General features: G+C 32.0%; 1 pseudogene across 1 annotated transcript in view; it reads right to left on the bottom strand.

The window, feature by feature from the left end:
* Positions 1–9,051: 9,051 nt before the first annotated feature.
* Positions 9,052–27,876, bottom strand: part of LOC148199972 (DEAD-box ATP-dependent RNA helicase 36-like) — a 102,725-nt pseudogene continuing 83,900 nt past the window's right edge. Inside the window, exons 7-10 of the transcript XR_015786098.1 lie at positions 11,625–11,792; positions 11,462–11,528; positions 11,062–11,129; positions 9,052–10,957 (exon numbers count right to left, since the gene is read on the bottom strand). The product of XR_015786098.1 is annotated as a DEAD-box ATP-dependent RNA helicase 36-like (transcript). The remainder of the gene's footprint in view (positions 10,958–11,061; positions 11,130–11,461; positions 11,529–11,624; positions 11,793–27,876) is intronic.

Here is a 27,876-nt window from a genome sequence, read left to right on the forward strand (position 1 = left end):
TTATAAATACGTAAAACATATTTAATCATCATCTATGACTTCAACTAATCTTGAATTTGTTTTGGGCATGCCTAGGGGTATGCCATCAATACTGATGGGGTGCCATGAAAAAGAGACGCTGCTTCAGATCTCAAGTTGGGGAAGACAAAGATAGTGTGTGCAAAAAGATGGGAAAGGGGAGTGTTGTTGACAGTGCAAGCGACGTTATTAGGCACATCGTGAGGCAACGAATTTGGTCAAAGGTTTTAGGGCTAAGTTGCTTTGCTTTGATAGAGAAGATGGCCATAAATAGAGGGAATAAAAATGCTACACTGTATGGATGGTGAGGAAGGAGGTGCACCACCAACGGTTACAAAGTCACCAACTATTATTGTCGTCGTCGGTGACAATAACTAGGTTTTTAGGTGGAAGAGAAGATGACCTAGGTTTCGTTGAAGAAAAGAGATTTGTTGATACAAGATTGTTTAAAAAAACTAGATTGTCTAGCAACCTATGTTTTCAAGCTTAACAAACAACACTCGACCAAATATTGATCATAAGATATAATGTATAGTGATGACATGTACTAAAGGATAATATTGGATGAAATATATCTAGTATATCGAACAAGATAAACATAAATAATATAATGCTTAAAGTTAACTCTCTTTAAATGAAATACAATAGAAACACAATCTATATAATCGTTGATGCTTAAAAGTTAAATATACAAATATGGAAAGTCATCAAGTGTTTGTCAAAACAAGCTATCTAGGATATCAAAATAACACACTAAATGTTATCAAAGATGCATAATTATCTGATATCTCGAACATATCCAAGGCACAAGGTACATGTGGTGTCAAACGCTATAAAATTTTCAACAAAATATCTAACACTTTAACAAAAGTTATAGCATATGAAAAGAAGCTCTTTTAAACATGTCTAAACGATGTACTTGAGGCTAGACATCATTGTCAACACCCAATTTCGTCCGGATTGACTAAATAATGGGTCTCTTTTTATTTTGCCTTATTTCTATTTTCTTTATTTTTATTTTTTATTTTATATTATTTTATTAGTTTACTTTATTATATTTTATTATTTTATCCTTTTTGTCTTTCTTGGTTATTCTATTTTATTTTACTATTATTAAGTTATTTTACTTCATTTTATCTTCTTATTTTAATTTTATTTTACTATATATATCATTTCGTTTTATATTATTATATTAGTTTATTTGACTGTATTTTTATTTAGTTTTTAAAAAAAAAAAAAGAGAAAAAGAAAAAAAGGGGAAATCGTTCCTCCTGCCCTTTTGCTCTCCACCATCCCTCTGCTCCACACACCCGTAACCACCCCAACCTTCATCATCATTCCCTCATTTTCCTAGCCTCTGCCCACTCCAACCTTTGTCTCACCCACGGCCAGCACCTATCATCTTCATCCCTTTCTTCTTCATTTTCATCTCCAACACCCGAGATCAATCATACCTCCCTGCCATCACTTCACAGGCATCTTTGTTTATCCACTCAAACCTGCAAGAAGAAAATCACAAAACCAGAAATGACTAAACCACTGTGAACCCTTCAATCCTTTTTCAATTTGGCCGGACCATCCTCATCCTACTCTTCGAACCATCCTTGCCTCCATAGCAAGCAACCGTGAGTTTGAACAAACACCTTCCTCATCATCAACTCATCTTTCATTTGTTCAGCACAACAAGAGAACAAGTAATCCCTAAGCTTCGTCACCTTCATTGCTAGCACCAAAATACAAAGCACAGAAACAAAGGGAAGAGACCGGTGAGGAGACCCGTGGAGGGCGACAATGCTTCCAACGGTAGCGCTTGTCGCCAGTGGCGTTTCTGGGCCAGTCATGGGACGCGTCAGTGTGGCATCGGAGGCGACGTTTGCCAATTAGACAGACGCGACGCAGAGAGGGGAAAGCTTGGCGCGGCAACAAGTGGGGTCTGTGGCGGCGATCAGCGCAAGAGTGGCGCCCGGGTTTGTGGCTGGCGGCGGCCGGTCTGGCGGAGGCGGCCAGTGTGCGGATTGCGGAGGTGACGCCCCTAAGCCTCCTTTGGTCCTATGCGGAAGAGGAAAACCCTAAGCGTGCAAGGTCTCTGAATGGGAAAATGAGATGAAGTTGGGGGAACCCCCCTAATGGTTTCTGATTGGGGTCAAGAGGCCGTGGGCCTGGCGTGGGTTGCTTCCTTTTTCTTCCTACTGAGAAGCAATTCCTATTGACACCCCTTCCATTTGGGCTGAAGCCCATTTCGTTTCTACAAAAAAGAAAAGGAGGTTTGGATAGTGGATAAGAAATTTCGAGTTGCATTCCTGGTTTTTATCTCTGAACTCCTATTCTTATTGGGCTTTTCTTGTTTTTATTTTATTTGTTTAATTATTATGTTTTACTGCATGTAACCCCTTTTATGATAACTTCACTCCTACATCTTGTGTTTAATTTTTATTCTTTGGGTTAGTTTATTTACTGCACTCTAAATACCCTAAAAAAGATGAATTATAAAGTAAAAAAAGAAAAGAAGATAAAATTATAAAATTATAAAAAATGATTTTTTAATATATAAGTACTCGTGCGATCGTCCGCATCTGCCTAGTGTTTAATATCGTCCTTTTCTCTTTCTTTTATAAAAAAATATAAAAATATATTTTTAAGGTTTAGGCACATGTGTGATCGCACGCATCGTCCTTGTGCTAAAACCTTTCTTCTCTTTTTCTAAAAACAATAATAATAATAATAAAATATTTTAAAGGTCAAGCACATGTGTGATCGCTCGCATCGTCCTTGTGCTAAGAAACCTTTTTTTCTTTCTTTTATAAAAATACAAAAATACATTTTAAAGGTTAAGCACACGTATGACCGCTCGCGTCGTCCTTGTGCTAGAAACCTTTTCTTCTTTCTTAAATAAAAAATTACAAAAATACGTTTTAAAGGTTGAACACTCGTGTGATCGCCCGCATCGTCCCAGTGTTCAATACATTTCTCTTTTATTTACGTAATATTAAATGAGGATATAGGTGCTCGTGCGATCGTCTGCATCAGCCTAGTACTTAATATCCTTAATATCAAAAATTTTAAATAATGGTATGAGTGCTTGTGCGATCGTCCGCATCAGCCTAACACTCGACACTCTCAAGTCTTCCTAAAGAAGTAGATAATGATATGAGTGCTCGTGTGATCGTTCGCATCGTCCTAGTGCTTAATATCGTTATTTCTCTTTTAAAAAAATAATTACAAATATTTAAATATCATTCTAAAGGTATGAGTACTCGTGTGACCGTCTGCGTCGGCCTAGTACTCATTACCTTCTTTTTCTCGAAAATATCAAAAAATATATAAAATCTTCAAAAATTAAAAATATTTGGCTTTTTCAAACAACAAACAATCTCTCAACCAGAACTACGTGATCCTTGATTCTCCATCAAAAGTGGAGATACGTAGGAGCAAGGTCAGTCCTTGTCAGGTTCACTTCCCCAAAAGTCCAAATTTATCCATAATCAATTTCTCAAACAAAACTCTCAAACAAAATTTTCAAGCAGTTTCCAAAAGAACTACGTAACCCTGATTTCTCATTCTGACTAGGAATACGTAGGAGCAAGGTCAATCCTTGTCGGGCCCAAAAAAACTAAAAAATATATATTTTGTTTATTTAGAATTTTATTTTAGGGATAATTAAACATTTTGAAAACCACATCATACTTGCGTATTTAGTTAAAGGTACTGCCTTAGGACAGGCGTTGTAGGGTGCTAATACCTTCCCTACACGTAACCGACTCCCGAACCTAGAATCTGGTTTTCGCGGACCGTGTCTTATTATTTTATGGTTTTTCCGTAGTTTTCCAAAATAAACTATGGTGGCGACTCCAAAATCTCTTTTTGAAACCCGTTTCTTTTTGGATCGTCGTCCCGTCGCGATTCCGGTTGTGACAATCATTTTGAAACAAAAGGCTTAAAAGATCATATCATAACATACCAAACTATTTGCCTTCGAACAATACATTTATTAAAACATGCTAAGATGTGAGAATATTTTGAACACGCAACATGCTTAACGATCATCAACGTTTAAAACATTTAATGTTGTATGAAAAATTACCTTTTGGCTTGCATGATTTGTTCTTGTTATTTGTACAGGTAATGTCAATACTAAAACTTTATTCAAGAGCGTCACACAAAGGACAAAAAATGTTAAGTGATAAAAAGAAATTCTTAAAATGTTTCCTCAATCTTTGCACTAAAAGGTCGTACAAGCTACATTTGAATGAAAGCACTGTTTTGCTATAACGTAGACCTGAATTTAACTAGCTGCCTAAAAAGCCTATGAAGTCTATCCAGAAGTCAATTATATGTTCAACGATCATTTCTCAAGAGGATTATATAAAGAAGATTCATTGAAGTTGAAGAAGGTGAAAATAGAAGAGAGAGAAAAGGAAAGGGAAAAAGAGAACATATTCAAAAAGTATCATAAGACAATATCTCTACTCTACCTCAAAGCATATATAGTTTGATGTTCTTCAACATAAAAGGAAGAATCCCATACGTTCACAGATTGTATTGTATTGATCCTCTCCGTACAAGTTATTCAAATTTGTATTTGTAATCAAACACAGATTGTGTTTATATTTAAACACTTCTATTGAGCTAGTCAAGATTAACTAGGAAACCAAGAGTGGTTGACAATACTCAATGTATACAAAGAGTGGTTATAATACTTGAAAACTATGAGTGGATAAACTCATTATAATCAAGATTGATTAGGATTGATATTGGGAGTAGTTAAACTCGAACTAGTCAGAAATGATTAGGGGAACCATGAGTGGTTAAAATACTTGATGTATAGTTTCTACTTGATTGTACTCTTAAATAAAATTAGTGAAACTTCTCAAAAGTTTTAAAAAAGACTAAACATATTTCAGAATTGAGTAAACTAATATAAAAACATGTGTTATTACCTTTTTTATTTAAAATATTTTCCTAAAATAATTTATTAAAAATACAATCATCTAATAATTATAGCAAATTCTCTAACTCCTTGTAACATCCCAAAATTCTCAGACTTGAAAATTAGTAAATTATGCATTGTAGCATTACATTTTTTTTGGCTCAGATTTCAACTATAAAACTATAACTTGAGTCCTTCTATCCCTCCCTTCCTTGACACTGAGTGAGACGGCATTCCTTCATCTGCTCCCGTATAACGAATTATACGATCATCGCACAAATCCAAACACAAAAACACAAATAAGTAGGGTGAGTTAACATGCAATAAATCATTTATAAAAACATGCATAATTACTTCAATACAAACATCATATAATAATTAAGTCAGACAGCTTCATACCATCGTACCACAATTCCAATTGGACACTCGTTCCACAGTACTCAATAAACACTACAGTACCCAATAGACACTCATCCGGATGATACGTTGATGAGCGGTCACGAGAGGTTATGCACTTGTAATGACTTCTACTTCTTCTTACAATTACACTTCCAAAATACTTCATACCATTCACAAGGTTAGTCCCCTCACTATGTCCAAAACCGGCACATAGACCAGGACCTCCTCCTCCTCTCACCACATAATTCATCCTTCTCTACTTGAAACTGGATGATTATTAGAGTATCAGGATAATCTCCAACTACGGGACCCTCAACATCAACATATACATAAATACCATAACACTAATGAATCTCTCCACGAGACTCATACCATACTCATATTCCTCAACATCACATTAATCATCAACATCAATCTAATAGCACTATTAGGCCGAACGCTATTAGATCGAATGCCATTAAGTCGAACACTATTCGGACGAACGCTAAGAGATCAAGCACTAGGCCGAACACTGAAACACCGAACGCTATATATATTAGACCAACACTAATAGGTCGAACACTATTTGGATGAACGCTAAGATCGAGCACCTAAATTGAACGCTAAAACACCGAATGTTATATTAGACCGAATGCCATTAGGTCGAACACTATTTGGACGAACGCTAAGATTGGACACATAGGTTGAACGCTAAAACACCGAACGTTATATTAGTCCGAATGCCATTAGGTCGAACACTATTTGGACGAACGCTAAGATCGAGCACCTAGGCTGAACGCTAAAACACCGAACGTTATATTAGACCGAACACTTATAGGTCGAACACTATTTGGACAGACGTTAAGATCGAGCACCTAGGTTGAACGCTAAAACACCAAACGTTATATTAGACCGAATGCCGTTAGGTCGAACACTATTTGTAAGAACGTTAAAATCGAGCACTTAGACTCAATACTAAAACACCAAACGCTATATATGAACAATCACTACCTGAGAACAAGCATCATCAAGACCGAACGCTACCTATGACGTACACCACCTGAGAACAAACATCATCAAGACCGAACGCTATTTATGAACGAGCACTACTTGAGAACAAACATCATCAAGAACCGAACGCTACCTATGAACGATCACTGAGAGTAAACATCATCGAGACCGAACGCCAACGATTGCTACCTTAGAGTACATGATCAAAACCGAACGCTAACGATCACTAATACATGACCAAGACCGAACGCTAACGATCAAAACCTGAGAATACCTGATCAAGATCGAATGCTAACGATCACCACATGGCCAATCGGTAATAGATCAACACTTAACTGAACGGTATTAAACTAAAACTCAACCGTACGGTATCGATTTAGTCCTAACCGAATGGTAATACTAACGACCGAACGTTATTTATTTCGCGTTCTGCAGAATCGCAACCAGACTTCCATAGCACCATTTTTATTCTCTTTTCCCCAGATTTTACAACAGTATAATTCTACAATCACTCATACGGATTCATATCAAAGAAGGATACTCTAGACACAAAATTATTCATCAAACATATTATTCTACAATATATAGAAACAGATCTAGTTCCCCTTACCTCTTGAAGACTTCCTTTGTAGATCTTAAATTAATCTTCACAAGACTTGCAGTACCTTGGCTTCTTTCACTTTCGATACGTGCTGGACTCTGTTCTTCTTTTGATGACCAAAACTTCCTCCTTTGATTTCCTCCGTGCATAATTTTTTAGCCAAGTCTTGCTTTCCTACGTGTTATGCTCCCTGGACGGTGAAAAATGAAAGCAAGGGGTCCTCTATGCTTTTCCCTAAAGGCTAAGGAAAATCAATATCTTAAAGTTGCACTTCCACTTTCTACTTGAACAAAATGAATGCACCATCATTTGAAAAGAAGACAAAAATGACAATTGTGATGCTCTCCATTTGCCAAATACAATAATCAACTTCTTTCTATGGGGCGGCTGGTGCTTCTAAACAATAATTGTGCTTCTTACAAATTCAATAATTGAATGACCCCATCTTCTAAAATATATATATATATATATATATATATATATATATATATATAGAGGATCTTAGAGGATCTTACACCTGCTATAATTCATAAGCAATATTATTTATGTAAAGTTTCTAAGAATTACCAAATTCCAAATCACACACACTTATACAATTCAACTTTTATAAGAGTTGTGAAATAATTCATTATTTTCATTTTTATTTAGTTAAATATATTTTATTTCTAAATTTGGTATAAAATTAAAATTTATACTTATTCAAAACTTTAATACATTTTCTCCAAACTTTAAAATAAATTAATATAATCTTTTTAATTTAATGTCATAAACAAATTAAAAGATAAATTTAACATAATACATATTTAACATGTCAAAAAAAAATTATATAATTAAATTAAAAACAACTATATTCATTTATTTATTAAATTTTAAATTAATATATATCAAAACTTGAGACAAAATCTATTCTAATTTTGTGTCAAAATTCAAATCATATTCTATTTTTGTTTTTCAATGTTTTCCTCTTCTATAGGCACACCTCTCTTTTCCTTCTTCCTCCACTGGTGTCCCTTCTCTATCAAGCCTCTTCTTCTTCCAGCTCACCACCAGAATCTCTTTATTTTTCTCCCCCTCTATTCTCCTTTTACAAAATAAATAATACATTTGAATTATAAATTCGAAATACTAAATCTGTATTAATTCATAAACGATTTTTCTTGATTCCAAATACAAAAACTTCCCTTGGAACATAATCATCATTTACCATTTTTCTAAAACATTAATTATCATAAAAACACTTTACAAGTCATTTAATGGCTTTCTTCCCTTGACCTCCAGCACTTCAATGGATAGATTATTTTAGTCACTTTTACTATTAGCCATCCTATTCATTGTTTTCACCTCATCCTCCCAAAATCTGCAATAAATGATATAATGCTGAGAAAAACCTTTGATAAAATGTCCACCATCTCACGTTTTTCCATTCACAAACTTGAACTTACGAACTTGCTTAAAAAAGCCAAATACAAAGGATCAACACATTAATAAAACAATTGAATTCATAAAATATGACAATTATGTTCCACCTGTACAATTTTCAGAAGCTAAATCAGCAACGTATTTAATTGGCTACAAAATTGATTGATGACACCCTGCTTCTCAACGGCTAGGAATGTTCATCAGGTTCAAATTCAGTTGTTTGATCTTTTTTCACCTCAAATTAAACAAATAAGGAGGCAAAATCAGAGCTCAAAATCAAAGGAAGAATATTGCCTAGATGTGTTTAATCTCACCTCTACAAACAGTCAGGAAGACACGAATACAATAACAAACCATTTACCAAAATACCTTTAGGTTCTCTACGTCCACCCTATCCGGGATACCTCTCTTTTCTTTCGGCTTTTGATTTTAAGCTCTTTTCTTTCCATAATTAGAAATCATCGTTTACTTAAATATACTAATGTACTTCTTACCCCTTTTCTTTGGAGTTTGCTATATCAGCTGATGCCTCTATTCTCTTTTTTTCTGTTTTTTCCTTCCCCTGTGCAAATTCTTTACTTCTTTGATTTAACTTTTTTTCATTAACAAACCTTTTTCTTTTAGCACTAGTTTTTGTTTCTGTAACATCCCAAAAATACAGTAAACACCATATAGTAGAATTAATTACATTTAATGATAAACCAAATCAGTCTTAAATTAAACAAAAGCACAGGTTCTGGCCGAACGGCCTTACAAGAAGCGAGTTACAAATAAAGATGATCAATCTCAGCATACCTGACCGAACGGTTTACAAAACAGAAATACCGAACGGTCAGATTAAACAAAAAGGGAAGGGTCGCTCTAATACAACACTCTAATAACTAAACTAAACAGATAACCGAACGTACTACTGTTCGGCCTTCACTTCAACATCAACGAGATTTTCTTCTTCTAAGATTCCTTCTTCAAGCGTCTCCTCAAGCAACGCCTCTCCATATGCTCACATCCACACGGATGATCATTGCAATTACAAGACGGACGTACAACGACGAGACAACACAATGAAACACAAGGTAAGCTTATTGAATTTAATTCAAGTAACATCATGCATTTCACAGCACATCAAACGTATCAAATACATTCCAACATATAATTCAATAACTCCTTTAAATCAACCAATTCCTTAACTCAATCAATTCCTGATACTAGACTGACTGTCCGGACCGTATGAATTCTGTGTAGCTACGACGTTCGTGCACCCAGGTGGAATAGCTGGAATTCTCAGCTACCACCCGAGGTTAGTCCGTTCCGTCCAAAGTACAGTTATGGACTAAAACCTCCTGCCGTTCCCATGACATACTCCCCTCTACTTGAGGACGAGCACTCACGGAACATCAGGATGAATCGTCAGTTAAGCTTTGTCCACATTCATACTTTACAATTTCTCATAACCATCCAAGAGTCGTTCCTCCCTGGAACGCTCGTTCAAAATCCACAACCATCATTTCATCTCATATACTGTTCATTCTTTATAATTTTTTCACTTTAATATCATTTTCATCTTCCGTTCCAATTACATAAATTGACGAGCGTTCAGCCCTCTTCATAACGAGGACGAACCTTAAAACGAGACCGAGAAATCCTCGTTTTAGAACAGAATAAAACCGACACATATCAGATGACGAACGTCATTACCACTCGAATCAGTTGAATGAACTGACTCTAGAACGATCCGATCAATACTCAGAATAAGTTAAGTACCAAGGCTCTAGGCCGAATCCAAATGGATAAAGATACCTCAAGACGATTTAATGACCATACCGAGAATAATTCAATTATATAAACCGACTGCCAGTCAATGACCGAACGTGGTACACTGAGTTACTGAAATTTGGACGAACGCTATTTCCACCCGTTTGGTAATTAAATACAAGGACGAGCGTTCGGTATAAGACCGAGCGCCACTCATAACGTACGCTTTAGGTCAAGCCCATCGCTGATTTGAACTGATAATAGAAATAGAAATTCATATAATAAGAGATGGAAAAGTTATGTTTCTAAGAATGACTAAGTGTACGAATGTATATTTACAAGTTTCTCAACTTCTCACATAACACTCAGGGCATCTACGTTTGGCCGAACGCTCAAACGTAGCACTTAATACAAGAGGGCGTTCGTCCTCAACTATAAATCTTTCCAAATGAAAGAATTCAATTCAAAGTAGTTTACTAACAGCACCGAACGGTCAAGGACCGTTCAATGACGAACGTTCATTATCATAGGAAATTCATATTCAAAGTTTCATTTACATTAAACTCATTTCTCAGCATAAACTTTCATACTTTCAATTACTCATATCATAGTCCATTTCATTTTTCTCATACATCAACTCATAATCGTAATCATATACCAAAAATCAAATATCACAATTTCATGCTTCATACAGCTCATATAACGTTCATACAATACAACACATACACAAGAATTAAACTGAATAAGCTTCCCTTACCTGGATCAGTGGTGAACGTCCTAAGAGTAGGATTTTGGTTCGTCTAACTACAGCTTTCTACCCTCAACGATTTTCTTAATTCCTCCGACTAAGTCTAACCATAAAAATAAGGAAGAATTTAGATTATAATCTTGCATGCAACCAAAACTTGGTTTTGCATGTAATTCAGAGACGAACGGCTAAGGTCGAGAAACTTACCAGTTTCAAAATCTGGATCTTTTCGGTCCAAATTGAAGCTTACGACGCCGGAAGTACTTCTATGGTTTCTGAATGATGAACGGAAAAGAGAAAGGATGAGTTTCAGTAGAGAGAAGGGAGAGTTTTCTAGAGAGAAGGAGGAGAAATGGAAAGTCAGAGTTTTTGGAATGGAGAAGGTGCATGCAGAAGAGTGACGCGGATTTCAAAAAGTTCAGTTTTGTTTAAAAACGAACGTCCGTTCTCCTGCTGACACCTGCATCCCACGAACTGATTTTCGGATCCTCGTTTATTGACACCTGGCGCCGCTCAAAGGGGTTTCTAAGTGCGCTTTAAATGGTTCTGAGCAGGGTTTTGGGTGTAATAAATGAGATTAGACAGGTGGGTTTGGTTGCTTAATTACGAGGTCTGACAGTTTCCCTCTCAATGCTACCCATCTTCATTTCCTTGACATTCTTCGCACCGAAAACCTACACAATACATCAAAGTAAACAAGTCGATTGGAAAAATGGCCAATTATGCCAGTCAATAACGGGAAGAGAAAGAAGATATTCGGTGTTTTATACCTCTTTCCCTTGCTCTGAGAATTCTTTATTTCTTTTTCTCCTTTTATTTTTCTTCAACAGTCCTTTCTCTGCAAGCATTTTCAGTTTCTGTTTTTTCCGCTCTTTAGCTTTCTCCTCAAAGCCATCATCTATCATTCTCATTTCTGCTACATTCTTAGCACTGAAAACCTACAATACATCACAGAATTAAGAAGTCAAATAGAAATTTAGAACAAAAAAACCAAACCTTTACATAGCTCATAATTGAAAATGCAAAAATTATTTAGACACAGAAAAGGAAACAAATTAAATATATAATTCAATAATTAGAACAAAAAATCGCCTAGCAAAAACATACCTTCTTCATGAGAGAAAGCGCCTCACTTTCTTTGTATTCAATCATTTCAAGTTGTTTCTCAATAAGTGCTTCTATTTCATGAATAAGTTCAACATCATTCTGAAAATGTCAAACAAATAAGGAAACCTTTGCAATAAAAATAAAAATATCAGAATCCTAAAATGATTTCATTTATACGAACATGAGTAACAATTGAAAAAACTAAGACACTTCCTCCGAAAAAACACAGCAAAACCACAGATCAACAAATATTTTCTGAATATGTTTGAGTAATAACTCCTCCCAATAGAATGGAATTATTTATATTCAGAGGCCACACAACCTATGTCATCACACTTAAAAATGGTTATACATCAAGATATCCTAGACACTGCCATCCACAAGACAAGCAGGCAATTATCTAGAGTATGAATATTCAGAGGCCACACAACGTATGTCATCACACTTAAAAATGGTTATACATCAGGATATCCTAGACACTGCCATCCACAAGACAAGCAGGCAATTATCTAGAGTATGAACTCATTTTTCTAAGGTTTGCACAACACCCACAATCAAGTTTAAAAGTACAAACTTACATCGGTATGTCTGGGATACAGATTGTACCGATTTAGATACTAACATAATTCAAAAAGGAAGAACCTAGGGCATTACCCCAGGATCCATGCAGTTTAAAAGTACCTATGGTCCCCCTATAAATCTCAGAAACCAATTCACGTCAACCATAGCAGGTATTATAGTTTAGTTGGTTAGATTCATAATATCCCTTTAAGCTAAATTTAGATGGTAATGGTCATTAAGTGTCAAATTAGTGAAATGACAACTTTAATAACTTTCAGAGATGCAAAAAATTATCAATTTAATTGTTGAATTATATAACTGTCTATGGTAACATTGTTGATTTCAAGCTTGGGCAAATGAGGACGGTTGTGTCATGCCCATTTCCATGGCTCACTCAAAATGAATGACGTGCTAATCCTAGGTTTTACCCAGAATAACAAGTTGTATCTCTCGACTATAGTATTAAATGAGTTTAGTCGCCACATCAACACTCAAGTGTGATGTTGCATAAGCAACAGGCCTCTCAAATTTAACAATTTATTACAAACAAAAATTCTTAGGTATTAGGTACAAATTCAATACTTGCAAACTTCAATTCAAATAACAAACAAATATACAAGCTTTAATATTAAATATAACATGTGCTAACCTGGGTGACAAGGCTCAAAGCCAGTCCACCTCTACCGGCTCTTGCCGTTCGACCAACCCGATGAATATAATCCCGTGGAAACCTGGAGATGAATAGTTGCAATATGCTAATTGAAATGCTTCAAATGTCTATTAAGAAGGTAAAGAAATTGGCACAAGAAAAGGTAACCTTGGAACATCATAGTTGATAACAAGGTCAACTGTAGGAATATCCAATCCACGACTGGCAACATCAGTTGCTAGCAGTACAGAAACCTTCCTGATTTAATTGATGAAGAGCTTCAAGCCTCTGAGTTTGTGATTTGAATGAATAAAGAGCTGCTGCTTCTTGATCAAGAACTTCCAGCATTAAACTTAAACGATGACAATCTCTGAAATTTGGAAACATTTAGGAACATCTAAAAACTATTTACAAGAGAATGACAATAGTAGGGTAGGCTCACTTTTATTATTTTACATATCATTGTGCTACCTAACTTTCAGAAATTCTATCATTTAGGATCCTTATTCAAAGGGATTTTCTTTAGCCAATTACAGCAAGTTAATTGACCCTTTGATTAGGGTTAGCATTTCAGTATGCAATCTAACTTGAAGTATAAAAGGCATAAGTGCGTGAGCATTGTTTTATGACATCACATCAGGATACACTATATAAATTCAAGAACCTATTTACCTCCTTCATTATCTAATATCATATTTCAACAGGAATAAAAGATGAACGTAACTGCTGCCATTTTTTAACTTGGGATATCTGAATACGAATTTAGAAACAAAATAGACTTTCTATAAAGAAAACAAAAATAGCCAACAGAGTCAATGACCTCATTTTCAGAGTCCTGTCAAATTCATGATAGCAGAACATTGTTCATTTACATTGCAAACACCTGAGCACTAAGATTTGGTCACAGTTAAACAGTTCCAAATAAATGAAATAATGAAATGCATGTGAATCAGGTATGCCTCATTATTCAACTAAAGATGTCTATATAAGCTATTGTTGGAGGAAAAAGAGGATGGCAACAAATGCCTAATAATTAATTACCTAGTTGAAATAATAACCGCTTTCAAAATTTAATAACAATCAAATTATATTTTGCACACATAAAGGCCTAAATTTAGCTTAGTAGAACAAAAACAGCTTGGATTGTCAACAAAGCCATGCTAAACATCGGTTGGTGTGGGGAGTTACACACCAAAAGTGAAAGCAAAGCAAGCAATTATTTATATATACAAATTATAGGGGCCATTTTTCATTCCTTGTATGAATACCAGTTATAACATGACAGCTCTCAGGCTTCATTAGCCAAACAAAAATTTCTTCCAACATCAATTTCCATCCTTGACCTCCATGCAGTATTAGTAACTTGAGCATTATGGGATATCTAAGTCCCACATCAAGTACTATGGGATGTTCAAATGGAATACATATGTGCTTGGTTCTATAGTGCCTAAAAGCAAGCCTTTAAGGGTGGGTGGGTTCCTCCAGTGCTTGAGAACTTATCAAATGGTATTCAGAGCAGTAAACCAGAGAATTGTGGCTGTCATTTGTGGCAGAGTTTTAGAGCTTTCTTAATCAGAAATTGAGCACATCACTATCAAACAAAACTTGAAAAAAAAAAATGGAGCAACCACAACATGATGAGGCACAACTAGAGCTGGGTATATGATTGAGGCCATCCATGCTATGAAGCCCAGACACGGAATGACAGACGCAGAGATACGGCTAAATTAAAAAATTATAGGATACACACAGCACATACATACATACATCTTTGATTTCCTCCAAAGATTAGACTTCCAAGAACATTTTGAGTTCTTCCAAAGCTGATTGGACTTCAGTCACGAAGGATACCATATCATGGTGAATCATTTTGAGAGATGCAAGCTTGTTTGCAAATCATAGAAACGTTGGGTATCATTGGCATAAATGTTTTGAGCTTTCTTCTAAAAGGAGTGGCATGTTTTGAAAGCTCTAAGAGACATCAGAAGTCTTGGTTCCACATAATGCTACAATAAGGCATACAGCTGGAAATCCGCTTTTTCATTGTTTAGCTTTTCCAGCTGGCACATGGCTTCCTCCATCTTGCTCAAGGTGGTCATGATGTCTTTGGCCAAAGAACCACAATGCAGCCCATGATAGATAATTTTAGCTTCAAGGAAGTAATGCAGGGGCTTTCAGAGAATGAAATAGCATTTCCATTGGTCATTGTTGACCAAGAAGACAAAAACAATAAGGAAAAACTAAAGCCTTAGGATGACTTCGAACCGTGATGGAACAAAGCTTTGAAGGCCAAAACAGAGACAGCAAGAATTAGGTTCCACAACTGCGTGGTTGGCTGTTGTCAAAGAGGAACTCAAATTCAGTGGTTGCTGACGAAAACTGTAACGGCCGACAATGGTGGCCAGTGGCACACAGCAACAGCAGACAGTGAATGGCGGCAAAAACTATGCCAAAGATGATAGAGACAAACAAAGCAAGATCAACCCGCTCTGATGCGAACTTAAGATTAAAAAAGGGAATACATTTTTAAGGCTTAAGAGACCCCTCTCATAATCTTTTATTTATAATGAAAAAACTGATTCAAGAGTACATGAAAGATTAAGAGACTACACTAGACACCTAGGTACAAACTAGGTACAGAACTAGGTACGGCTGTAGGTACACCTAATAGATTGTCTAACACACCACACCTACTTAGGCTTAATGGTGATACATAGATGAAATTATTTTAACAATATTTAATAAATTACAGAAGAGATAAACAACATATCAACACATAAAAATAGAACCAAATACTAATTCTACCCATTTTTTTCACTATCATTGGTTTACACTTTATAGAAGAAACCGAGTAAGTACGAAAACCTCAAGATATGCATTCAATAAAACTCTGGTTCACCCATCAACTAAAAAACCTATATTGAAAAATTCATAACGTTAAAATAATTGCCTCCATTCTCAGCTGCATGGAATGCATACCAGAGAAAGTAGAAATCCTAAGTTTGTCCAATATCTATTTTCTAAGTAGAGACACCAAAGCCAATTTCAAGTCCAACCAGTTTGCCAAATAAAAGTATATAGTTCCAAATTTTCATTGTCAAACAGCAACAACTTTTTTTTCTTGTAACATCACAAATTTTAATTATTTACTGAATGTCATACCATTACACGAACTATATCACCAGACCACAAACAGATTCAATTAGACAACGGTCCACAACAATAAGCTTCAATTGAGTCCATCATAAACAGTCGACAAAAGAAAAAGAAATGCAATAACAGACAGTCAAATTTCATCATAATAATATTGAATGAGAATGTTTACCCTTTTTACTTCATTGCAGGTTGGGACAGGGAAGCTAAACAAAAAATAACAGCCTAATAATTTATTGAAGAAAAGCATAAAATTCTGATATTGGATATTTAGATATTAATAGTCAAGTCAGGAACCAACTAACGAAAACAAAAGCATCAAACAAATAAATCAGGTGTGATTGTTTGATATAATAGAAGCTGAAAGAGGCCACATTTTCCGATAGCACCACAAAAATATATAGATATGGACGTAGCATAAAAATGAATAACAAACCATAATATAGAAAACAAAATTGGTAACAAAGAATCTAAACATACAATGTAGAAATATACCTGCATGTTGAGATAAACACGATGGCAGACCGAATTCCCATCCTCCATTTTTGACAAGATATGCATCAAATATACATCCTTCACCTTTTTAGGATGAATATCACCTGTTGCTTAAGTGATTCAACGGTTTTAAAACCTTCATATGCTCGTAGACATACATCTTATCTTGGTAACGTTCTTGCAACTTTTGCAGATTACTTGTAGTTGTCGCAGAAAAGAACAGATTTTGTCGATTTTCAGGTAAGCACTGAAAGATCAATTTCAATTCCTCCTGAAAACAAGCATCCAGAATTCGATCTGCTTCATCCAAGACAAGAAACTGCAGCGGCATAAGTCAAATATTAATTCATATAATTATGAATAATACCATAGGTAAAAGAGTATAATTAAAATGCTTATCTAAATCTGCTTTAAATCAGGTCATTCATAAAACGGGAGGAATAATTAGGGTTTATGAACCTAAATCCATTTAATGAGTTCCCAGGTTCATATATTCGAACAATGTGTTGTTTGAAGTTTTGGTTTTAAAATTTTGGATCTTATACAAACGCAGCTGCAAATCGAATTACAAGCTCACTACCTTGGTTCTGGAGAAAACAGGAGAAATATCAGTGTTATCACGGAGCAAGNGGTGGTTTTAGGATGGCGACAAATTAACAATGACTTTAAAATTGTGTTATGATATTGAGATATTTTAATTTTTTATTAATATTTATGTTAAATATGTTTTTCTTGTTATAATTATTTATTTATATTTATATCATCCTTTTTTACATAATGTATTATATAAAATATATCAATCGGAGTTAAGTATTATTGGGTTTGATTGCTTAAAAATATATTGCGTTAATGATTATTCAATGTGTTTGGTTACCACAAGCTCTACAAATATACAATTGATGTGCAGGTAATATAACTTTGATCTATCTTAATAAAATATAGACTTCCCTGAAAAAGCTTTCTGACTTGAGCGTTAGAGTGTCTTATGCAAGTCAACAACTCATCAGAGTGGATTGCGTTGGCACGATCAAAAGATAGCAAAGCAAGGAAAGACGACCAATCCTCATACACTTTTAATCGAAACACATAGTCCTAGGTAATCTCGTTGAGTCAACTTCATCCCACTTCAATTGGCACATAAGTATTTCTCTCAGAATATCCTCAATTATTTTATTATAATACTATTTAATTTTCATAATTATGGAAAGGAAATTAAAAGGTACATATTTATAATTTTTATTGGTTCCACGCATAACAATCAGTATAATTGGGATAAATCTTACATGGTCCATCCTCAAATATTCTCCATACGCATTTGACACACATATCTCTGCTTTGTTTATAAATGTCGAAATAATAACTTCCCTCTTCCCACCTAAACCGACAAAAGTACAAAGTAACATTTTTAAGAAAACTAGGTCTAAACCTAAACTGGTATGTTTCTTCGTAATTCAATATATGAATACCAAGATCATGGTGTTTGTCTTTACAATGAACACTCAAGTTCTTCAAAAGTAAAGAATTGGTGATTGCAACATATATTCTAGATGGAGGAAGAATTCCTTCATCTACTTCCAAAGATAAAACTCCAACCTCACTCCATTTCAATTGCAAAGAAAAAAGTGTAGTGAAAAGCAAAGAAAATAATAACGTAAATCTGGAGATTGATACCATAATTTCTCAATAACTTCCTGTAATAACTTGGTGGATATATAAAGTCCTCTGAGTATGATGTCTAATAAGATTATGGTTTGAATTTTTATTTTGTTTTTTATTTATAATTCTTAAAATATTATTACAACTTTTTAATACGCAAATTTTATGGTAAAACGTGTTGACATTGGTAGTCAGATTGGCATTTTTAATTTACCAACCAAACACACAAGTGACAGATGAGACAAGGCGAGATGAATCAAATTATATTTTCATTTTAAATTTAAAAGAAAAAAGAAATAACAATTAAGAAAAAAGAAATCACAATTATTTAAATGATACGAATTAAAATATATCATAGCTTAAATCATTAATAATTTATGATGTAAAAGTAATACTCTTTCAAAATTTTCTAATAAGAAATATTACTTCATTAACTAAAAGCTTTTAAATTTTGAATTTATAACCATTACACTAACTTTAAATTTAGTGTTTATTATTTAAAACAATTTCATCCAATGATTATAAAAGTAGAGGCATTGGCAATGCGAACAAAAGTGACAGTGTGGTGCAATGAACAACGGTTTCAAAGACTCAAAATGTAAGAAAGGTACGACCAAACAGTGGCGAACTCCAATGTGGACAACGCAACGATGAACATCGGCAAAAGGTTTTCCGAAAACAACTTTGAATTGTGTTAGCAGCGCTACATCGACGACGAGAATTGAATATGAAGAAACTGTTCATGCATGATAAAGTTAAAAGTGAAAACTCTTTAACCTGACGTGTTTTTTAACGACAATTTTTTCATTAAATCGTCGTTGTATAAAAACCTTATAACAACCAATCGTCATTGTTTTTACATTTTTAATGGTGTTATACTAGTAATCGTTGTTTCACCTTTATGGCATATAACAACGGTTAAAATGACAACAATAGTTATAAGTTCACTCTAATGACTATATTGCCACCACATTTTATTTTTCCTGTTTGCTGTTTTTGGACTAGTGTCAACTTTATTAATGTCTTTTTTGTCAATTTTCTTTTTCTTATAATTGTCAAAGTTTTTCTCAATTTATGTTAAACGAAGGTTTGGAACAAATTGACTGAATTGACTCAACTCGACACTTATCTTGGATTTGAATTGACTCGTCTCAATATTCGGTCAAAGCTTACTCCAGTATATCTTTGACTTGGGTTGACTCTTATCGACCTTCAACTTATTAGGATGAACCATCCGGGTCCAACTCACCTCAACCATCTGGGGCCAACTCACCTCAATTTTGAACTTCGACCAAATCAGCTCGACCTTTGGTTAAGGCTGACTTGTCTCAACCTTCGGTCCAGGTTAACTTGATTCGATCTTAGGCTCTAGAAAAATAATCTCGACCTTCAACCGAGGCTAACTCATTATGACCTTTGGCTCGTCGAACTTGTCTTGAGCTTTGACCTAACATGATCAGTTGACATTCAGCCCATGCCTACTCATCTCGTCTTTAAGCCTAAGTGGATTCATCCCAACCTACGCCCTAGGCCAAATTGTATCGACCTTTGACCCGGACTGACTCAACTTAACTTTCAGTCCGAAACAACTCGTGCCAACATTCAGCTCAGACTGACTCATCCTGACCTTGCCTGAATCGACTTATTCTGATTTTTGCTTGAATCAACTTATCCCAACCATCGACCCAGGCCGATTTGTCCTGACCCTTAACCTCAAAAATTCATGTCGACCTTTTCCTACTTTTGGCCCTTGTTGACCTTTAATCTTAACCTTCGATTAACCTTTAATTCAAGTTGACTCGATTAATCCTTTAATTTGAATCGACTCGACTCATTCTTGTGAACGGAGTGGGAGTAGAATGAAAATTAGTAGAATTTAAAATTACTTATATTTTTTAAGTTATTTAAAATTCTTCTATTTTATAATAACTTTATCCAAAATAAATAAATATTTATTATTCAAAACAAGACATATGATTTTATATTTTATACAATAACAACATTGTTCAATGGTAAATTGTATTGAATTTATTACCTTGATTTAAATATGCATTTATGGTAAGTTGTGTGTCTCTTTAATGCACTATTGAAATTTAATTAATAATAAATAAATATTTATTATTTTCTTAATGAAGTATTAAATGTTTTTCTATGCTAAAATGATAACAATAAAACGTCTACCTTTAGGAGTCATTCCTTTTAATATTTTTTTCTTTCTATTTCTATTTTATGATATTATACAATTAATACTTTCATTAATATTTTACTGAACTTTTGTGGAGATATAAAATATTTATATAAATAAACATTAACTTAATTTGTATAAATAAACAGAGATTAAATATTTAAGCTAAAAATAAATTTAGCAATTTTGAAAATCTATTTTTACATACATTTTAAAAATATCTTCATACATATCAATTTAAAACTTTACATGTTGTAAATTTTAGATATAGTGAAACTTGATTATATCAATTATTATATATAACAACATTAGTTGTTGAAACAAATGGTATAAAAGTTTGAGTGTTCTCTTGTATTTTATTTTTTTCCCAAATTAAAAATATATATTTTTATATTAGAAAGGTATGATATTGTTAACAACTAAATAAAATATCAATTAAGACGTAAACCTCATAAAACTTTTATATTAAATTAAAATTAAAAAAAAGTTTAAAAAAGAATGATATAATGTGAAATATAAAAGAATAGATTAAAGTGAGTGAAATTAAATCAAATCATAGTTCAAAAACTATTTTCGTTTAAACATTAGTAAAAAAATCACAAATCTTAGGCTTTGTTCACTTGAATGGATTTGAGAGAAAGTGATTGAGTGGATTTCAGAGGATTTGAAGATAAATTTTGTTGTTGTTTATTTGATTGAATTTGGAGGTAAACGAGAGTAGATTTGAAAGTAAATTTTTTTAATCTGTCACATCAATCAACAAATTCACTCTCACTTACCTTCAAATTCACTCAAATAAACAATAACAAAATTTATCTTCAAATCCTCTCAAATTCACTCAATCACACTCCCTCAAATCCATTCAAAATGAAACTATAATCAAGTCTCGTTTAATAAAGTTTCATTAATTAGCATTAATGAAATGATTCAATATCATTATTGACATTTATTGATGAACATTTATGATTTTCAAACTACTTGCATTTGTATTTACGAGTTTTAACTTTCATGTTGTAAATTTATATTCACACTAAATATTATTATTATTAACCATTAGTATGATAGTTTTCATCATAACTAACATTATTAACGTTAATACATTATCATGTAGTGGAAAAAACAACAATAGTGTGGTGATATGGTGGTTGTTATGATAATTCTGAAGAAGAAAGTGTGGGATGATGAAGGATAATCAACAATATAATTAAAAAGACAAAAGAAAAGAAAAACTTATAAAGCATAAGTACATTTTATGAGTTGAATATATAAAAATAAAGAAAATAAGATAGAGAAAAGTAGAAAAGGAATGGAAATAATAGAATCACATCAAGGTATTTTTCTCTCAATTATCTTATTATAATACTATTTAATTTTCATAATTTTGAAAAGAAAATTAAAAAGTACATTTTCATAAGCGACCTCCTTCTTACATAGGTACTTCCTATTTATTCCAAGCATAACATTTATTATACTTGGAATGCATTATACATGGTCCAGTCTCGAATATGTTCCATACACATTCAGAACAATCATCTCTAGTTTCTTTATAAATATCAAAATAATGAAGTGTTTCTTCCCATACAAACCGACAAAAGTACAAAGTAACCTTAAAAATGGGATTAGGTTTAAAACTGAATTTGTATGCATCATGATAATTCAAAATGTGAACACCAAGATTATGGTGTTTGTCTTGGCAATGAAGGGTCAAGTTCTTCAAAACCATGGAATTGATGATTGAAATGTATACTCTGGAAGGATTAAAAAGGCCATCTTCTACTTCTAAAGGTACAACTTCATCTTCACTCCCTTTCAATTGCAAAGAAAAAACTGTTGTTAAAAGCATAAAATGTAATAACACAATTTTGGAGATTATTATCATTCTTTCTCAATAACTTCTAACAATAACCTTTAAGTGTATGAGTGTATATTATATATATATATAATGTCCTCTGAATATATTTTTGTGATATTTAATAAGATTATGGCTTGAATTTTTATTCTGATTTTTTTTTACCTTCTAAATGTTACATTTTTATACAATTCTTAAAATATTATTACAACTTTTTTAATACATAAATTTTATAAAATTAAAGGATGGTAAAATAGGTTGACACAAGTGACATGAGACAATGCGAGATTCATCGACATTCTCATATTTTTTTTTAAATTTAAAAGAAAAAAAATAACAATTTGGAATATCAACTTTTTTTTATTATATTATTTAAATGATACAAATGTAAAGCTCTTCATAAAACTCACATGTTAACAATTTTATTGATAAATGAATTCTTTTAATTCGTAAAACTAATGTTTTATTTTTATATCTCTTTTGTTTTTAATAGAGAACTTTATAATTTTTAAGACACTCAAATACATTTAATTTGAACTTGTCTTATTTTATTTTATTTTATTTCTCAAATACATAATCTGGATAAAGTAATTTAAATATAGTGAATTTTAATATTTTAATTATTCAAAAAATCTTTTTAAATATCAAATCATTAGAAATTAATAGAAAAATGTATTGATTACATTTTGAAGTCGATTTTAATTGTTGTCATTTTTTTAAGTTCTTTTAAGGTTTATTTTATTTTATAATTATAAAAGTTTTTTTAATGTTAAATGAGATTCGGGTCAACCTGACCGAAGTGATTTATTTTGAAATTTATCTTAACCTTTAATATAAACTAATTAATTTTAACATTTGATTAGGGTTAATTCCACTCTATCTGTGATCTGGATCGACTATTCTTCACCTTTAGTCTGGATTGACTCATTTCAATCATCTAGGGTCAACTTCTTTCAACCTTCAGCTTGAACCAAATAAGATTGACTTTCAGTTAGGACCAATTAGACCTTAGCTTCGACTCAAGTCAAATTATATTGACCCTAGGCTCGAGATGAATCGTATTGGCCTTTGACTTGGGTAAACTCATATCGACCCTAGGCTTAGGACAACATGTCTCGATCTTTGTCCTAAGTTGACTTGTTTTGATTTTTGGCTCATCGAACTTGTCTTGACCTTTAACCCAAGATGACTTGTTGACCTTTAGCTCAAACTTACTCATCTCGACCTTGGGCCAACTCGTCATTCTAATATGAAGAATTTTAAATATTTCAAATAAATGAATTACTCTTCCAAATTACCTTGTTCAAACACAAATTTTATATTTTATATAAAGATTAAATATGTTTTTAGTCATTGAACTTTGACATAGAATTGTAATTCATTTATGTTCCAAACTTTGACACATTTTTGTCTCAAACTTTAAAAATAAATGGATATAATCATTTTAATCCAATTATGTTAATTCTTTTTACATGTCACACAGATTTTATATTAGCATTTAAGTTGTTTACACTGATTAACAAGTTCCTAGTTGAATGTTGGCTGAAAAATGTGTTTGGTAAAAAATATTGAACGTAATTGAACTAAGAAAAGATTATATCATTTATTTTTAAAGTTTATAATCCAAATGTATCAAACTTTTAAACATGAACCAATTTCAATTTTCACCCTAAAAGATTAAAAAATAAATTAAACCCTTTATACCATAGAAATTTATTCCGTGATAATTTGTATTGAATTTATTATCTTGATATGAATATGCATTTATAGTAGTTGTGCGTGTCTGCAATATTTAAATTTAATTAAGAATCATTCATTGAATATTTATTATTTATTTAATGAAGTATTAATGTTCTTCTATACTAAAATTATAATATTAAAACATTTCCATTTATTTCAGCACTTTTGTTTTTTCAATTTGTTTTATGATATTATAAATTCATACTCTCATCAATATTTTATTGAATTTTTGTGAAGATATAGTAAAAAAACTCCTATTTATTACATCGATCAAATAAAAATTAAATATTTATTTAAATAAACATTAACTTAATTTGTAGCCCTGCAGAGCTGGTTACAGACTGGGCTTAAAGCCCAATGAAAGATCCCATGTCTGGAAACTACGAGTATTTCTACTTACACCTCTATACTTTCCTTATATGCATTCTCATAAATATGAAAACTTTCACTTTATCTTTATATTATTTTTTAAATTTTGCAACCCAAAAAGTTTTTAAATTAGGAAATTCAGAAATCAAAATTATTTTTAAATTATACAATATAAAAATTAAAAAATAATTTTCAAATTATAGAATTAAAATGGTGGTTTGATTACGTGTTGAACATGCATGCATTGCATTGTGTTGTGTTGTTTGAAAGTTGAAACCTTCCCCAAGTACAACTTCATCATCTCCAACAACACTTGCACTTTCTGCATTATTTTCAGTATTGAATTGCCATGCACACATCCCACACTCACCTTCAACCTTCCCCACATACCACCTACACTTTCTTACACATATTACAGATATTAAGTATGTGGAATGTAATGGTAGAGTCATTTTTGTTCTTTTGAGTAGATTTGATGGGATTTGAGAGGATTTGAAGATAAATTTTTTTGTCGTTTATTTGAGTGAATTTGAAGGTAAATGAGAGTGAATTTGGAAATAAAATTTGTGAGAATTAGTATAGAATTGTATTGACGTGACAAATTAAAAACATTTATTTCCAAATTTACTCTCATTTATCTCCAAATTCACTCAAATAAACGACAAAAAATTTATTTTCAAATCCTCTCAAATCCCATCAAATCCACTCAAAAGAATAAGACATTAGTGAGTAAATTTAATTTGAATTATTTATTAATAAATTGAAAAAATTTAAATATGATCCGGCTCGTTATGTTATGTATTAGGTTAGGTGAATTAAATAGATTGACTTATTTAATGAACTTTTTTTAATTCTAAAAATAATAATTTTTTAATTTAAATTTAAACAAATTTCAATTCAAAATTATATTAAATTTTAAAGACAATTTAAATTAAAAATACATAATATAATCTAAAATATCTTAAACTCTAAATATAATTTAAGTAAAAATAAAATAAAATTAGGTAAACCCCAACATATATAAGTTCAAGTTTAAATCAAAATTTCAAAATAACATATTTTTAAAATATTATTTATTTTAAAACGTAAAATCTTGTCACAATTTAATGTCTAAAAATATATAAAAAAAGTAAAATAAAATATTTAAACAGTCTTATATATCAACTTAAGCATCAATTCTTATTATATAAAAAGATAATGATATTTTAATAATATTTTTTATAACATTTTAACATCATGTACGTATCATTATATGATTGATTCAAAATTATTTTACAAATAATAATCATAAACATCAATATAAACTAATCACATTACATATAAATAATATTAAAATATTATTAAAAAAATGTTTTCAAAAATATCCTGTATGAAACTAACGTGGTATTATTAGAAATACCTTTCCTTATCTCTTCGTTAACCTCAAACCTTAATTATCACTCTTTCCAAACACAATTTATGTTCACCTGCTTCACTGTCCTGGATTCAGGGGTTCAGTGCAATTAATTACATTATCTCTCTACCACATTTTCTGATTCCTTTTAGAGAAAAAAAAAACATAACTTCATTTCTTTAGTTTTATTTATTAGTTTCTTGTTTATCTTTTCAGATAAGAATTTTTTATTCTTTCAATTTATATGATGTCTAGTTTTCTGTCTTCATATATATATATATATATATTCAATTTAATGAGTTGGGCTGTCTCAATTATACAAATTAGGAAATTCTTTCTCACACTTTATTTATTTGTATCTATTTAAAATTTAAACCAAATTTTCACCCTTAATTAATTTTGAGTGAAGTTTCAAAACCTGCAATGATAGAAAACTACAAAAGTATCATTTCATTAAAAGGATCATCCGATGTTCTGAGCTAAAGCTCAATGAATTTATAAAAGTTGAAGAGATAAAAGAAAAATACTGTCATTCTTGAAGTTGGAAAACTAATAATGGAGTGTGGAATGTCAACATCAATTAAAATAAAAATAAATGAACTGTCCATGCTTATAAAAGAGAAACTGAAATGTTCACAGATAATATTAAAATGTTATTATTTATAAGTAATTTTGTAGAAAAAATATATTTTACATTTCTACTTTTCTAAATGTCCAAACATATTAAATAATTATTTTATTAAAAAAAATACTTCTCTAAAAAAAACTTTAAAAAACATTTTCAATCAACATAACTTTTGTTTAATTTGGTCATTTTAACTAATAGTGTCTAAATCGACAAAGTGTCCACGTAATCAATTAGTAAATAAGATGTTCGTTTTTGGCCTACATGGTCCGTCCATAAGGTTTCAAACTTTCACTTTTCCTTTTCACTCTACACGTTGTCATCCATAATAGGATTTCAAACTCTCACTTTCGCTTTCTTTCGTCTCACCTTCCATATGTCATTTGCCTTCAATTCATATCTTTTATTTTCGTTTTCTTTCTATAATTTGAGTTTCAAGCTCGAATTTAATAGACTTGTAGCATTTGGGGTATTTTGTTTTAAAAATAGATATAATGAATGTGTACTCTATTTTTTATTTTGGTTGTCTAGGTGGAATGTTTGGTTGTTTTTTTATTATGTGGGAAATATAAGGAAACATGGAACTACGTCTTGGTTTATGATTCAATGTTGTTTATGAATTAATGATTTACGAATTTACGATTTAAAGATTTATTTAAAGAATTGTGCATCTTGGTTCCTGGAATGTGCGTGAAAGTGTTTCATTGTGGCACTTCACCAACACTATGCGGTGGATGTGCATGGTGGCTGACTATGGTGGTTAGAATTTCAATTTTAAGAGGTTGAAGATGATGATGTGATAAAGTGAATACTATTGCACGTATGTTAAAAATGAACACCACATTCACTGATGACTCATGGATAAATTAAACAAAAATTAGAATCACATTAAACACTCGAAAAAGTTGAACCCTACAATAAACAAAGTGAACAAAAGTCTTAAATTTATTGTCGTTTCAAATACAAAAATGTTACAAAAGTTACCATTTTTATTTTATTTTTTGAAAATATTACATTGACTAGAAATAAGATTAATTTAGAATATATACTTGAATACAAACTTAATCTTACAAACCAATTTTATGAACTTAAACTTGGTTTAAAATTCACTTCTAAACATGATATCAAAATTATATTAGAACTTAATATAGTAAGATTTGTGTTTGTTAGACATATCATAAACCATAAACCTTAAACTTTAAATCTTAAATATAGAATATATATATATATATAGATACAA

Source organism: Vigna umbellata, chromosome 4 (genome assembly GCF_029865625.1).
Source record: "Vigna umbellata cultivar VRB3 chromosome 4, Vumbellata_1.0, whole genome shotgun sequence".
Taxonomy (NCBI): Eukaryota; Viridiplantae; Streptophyta; class Magnoliopsida; order Fabales; family Fabaceae; genus Vigna; species Vigna umbellata.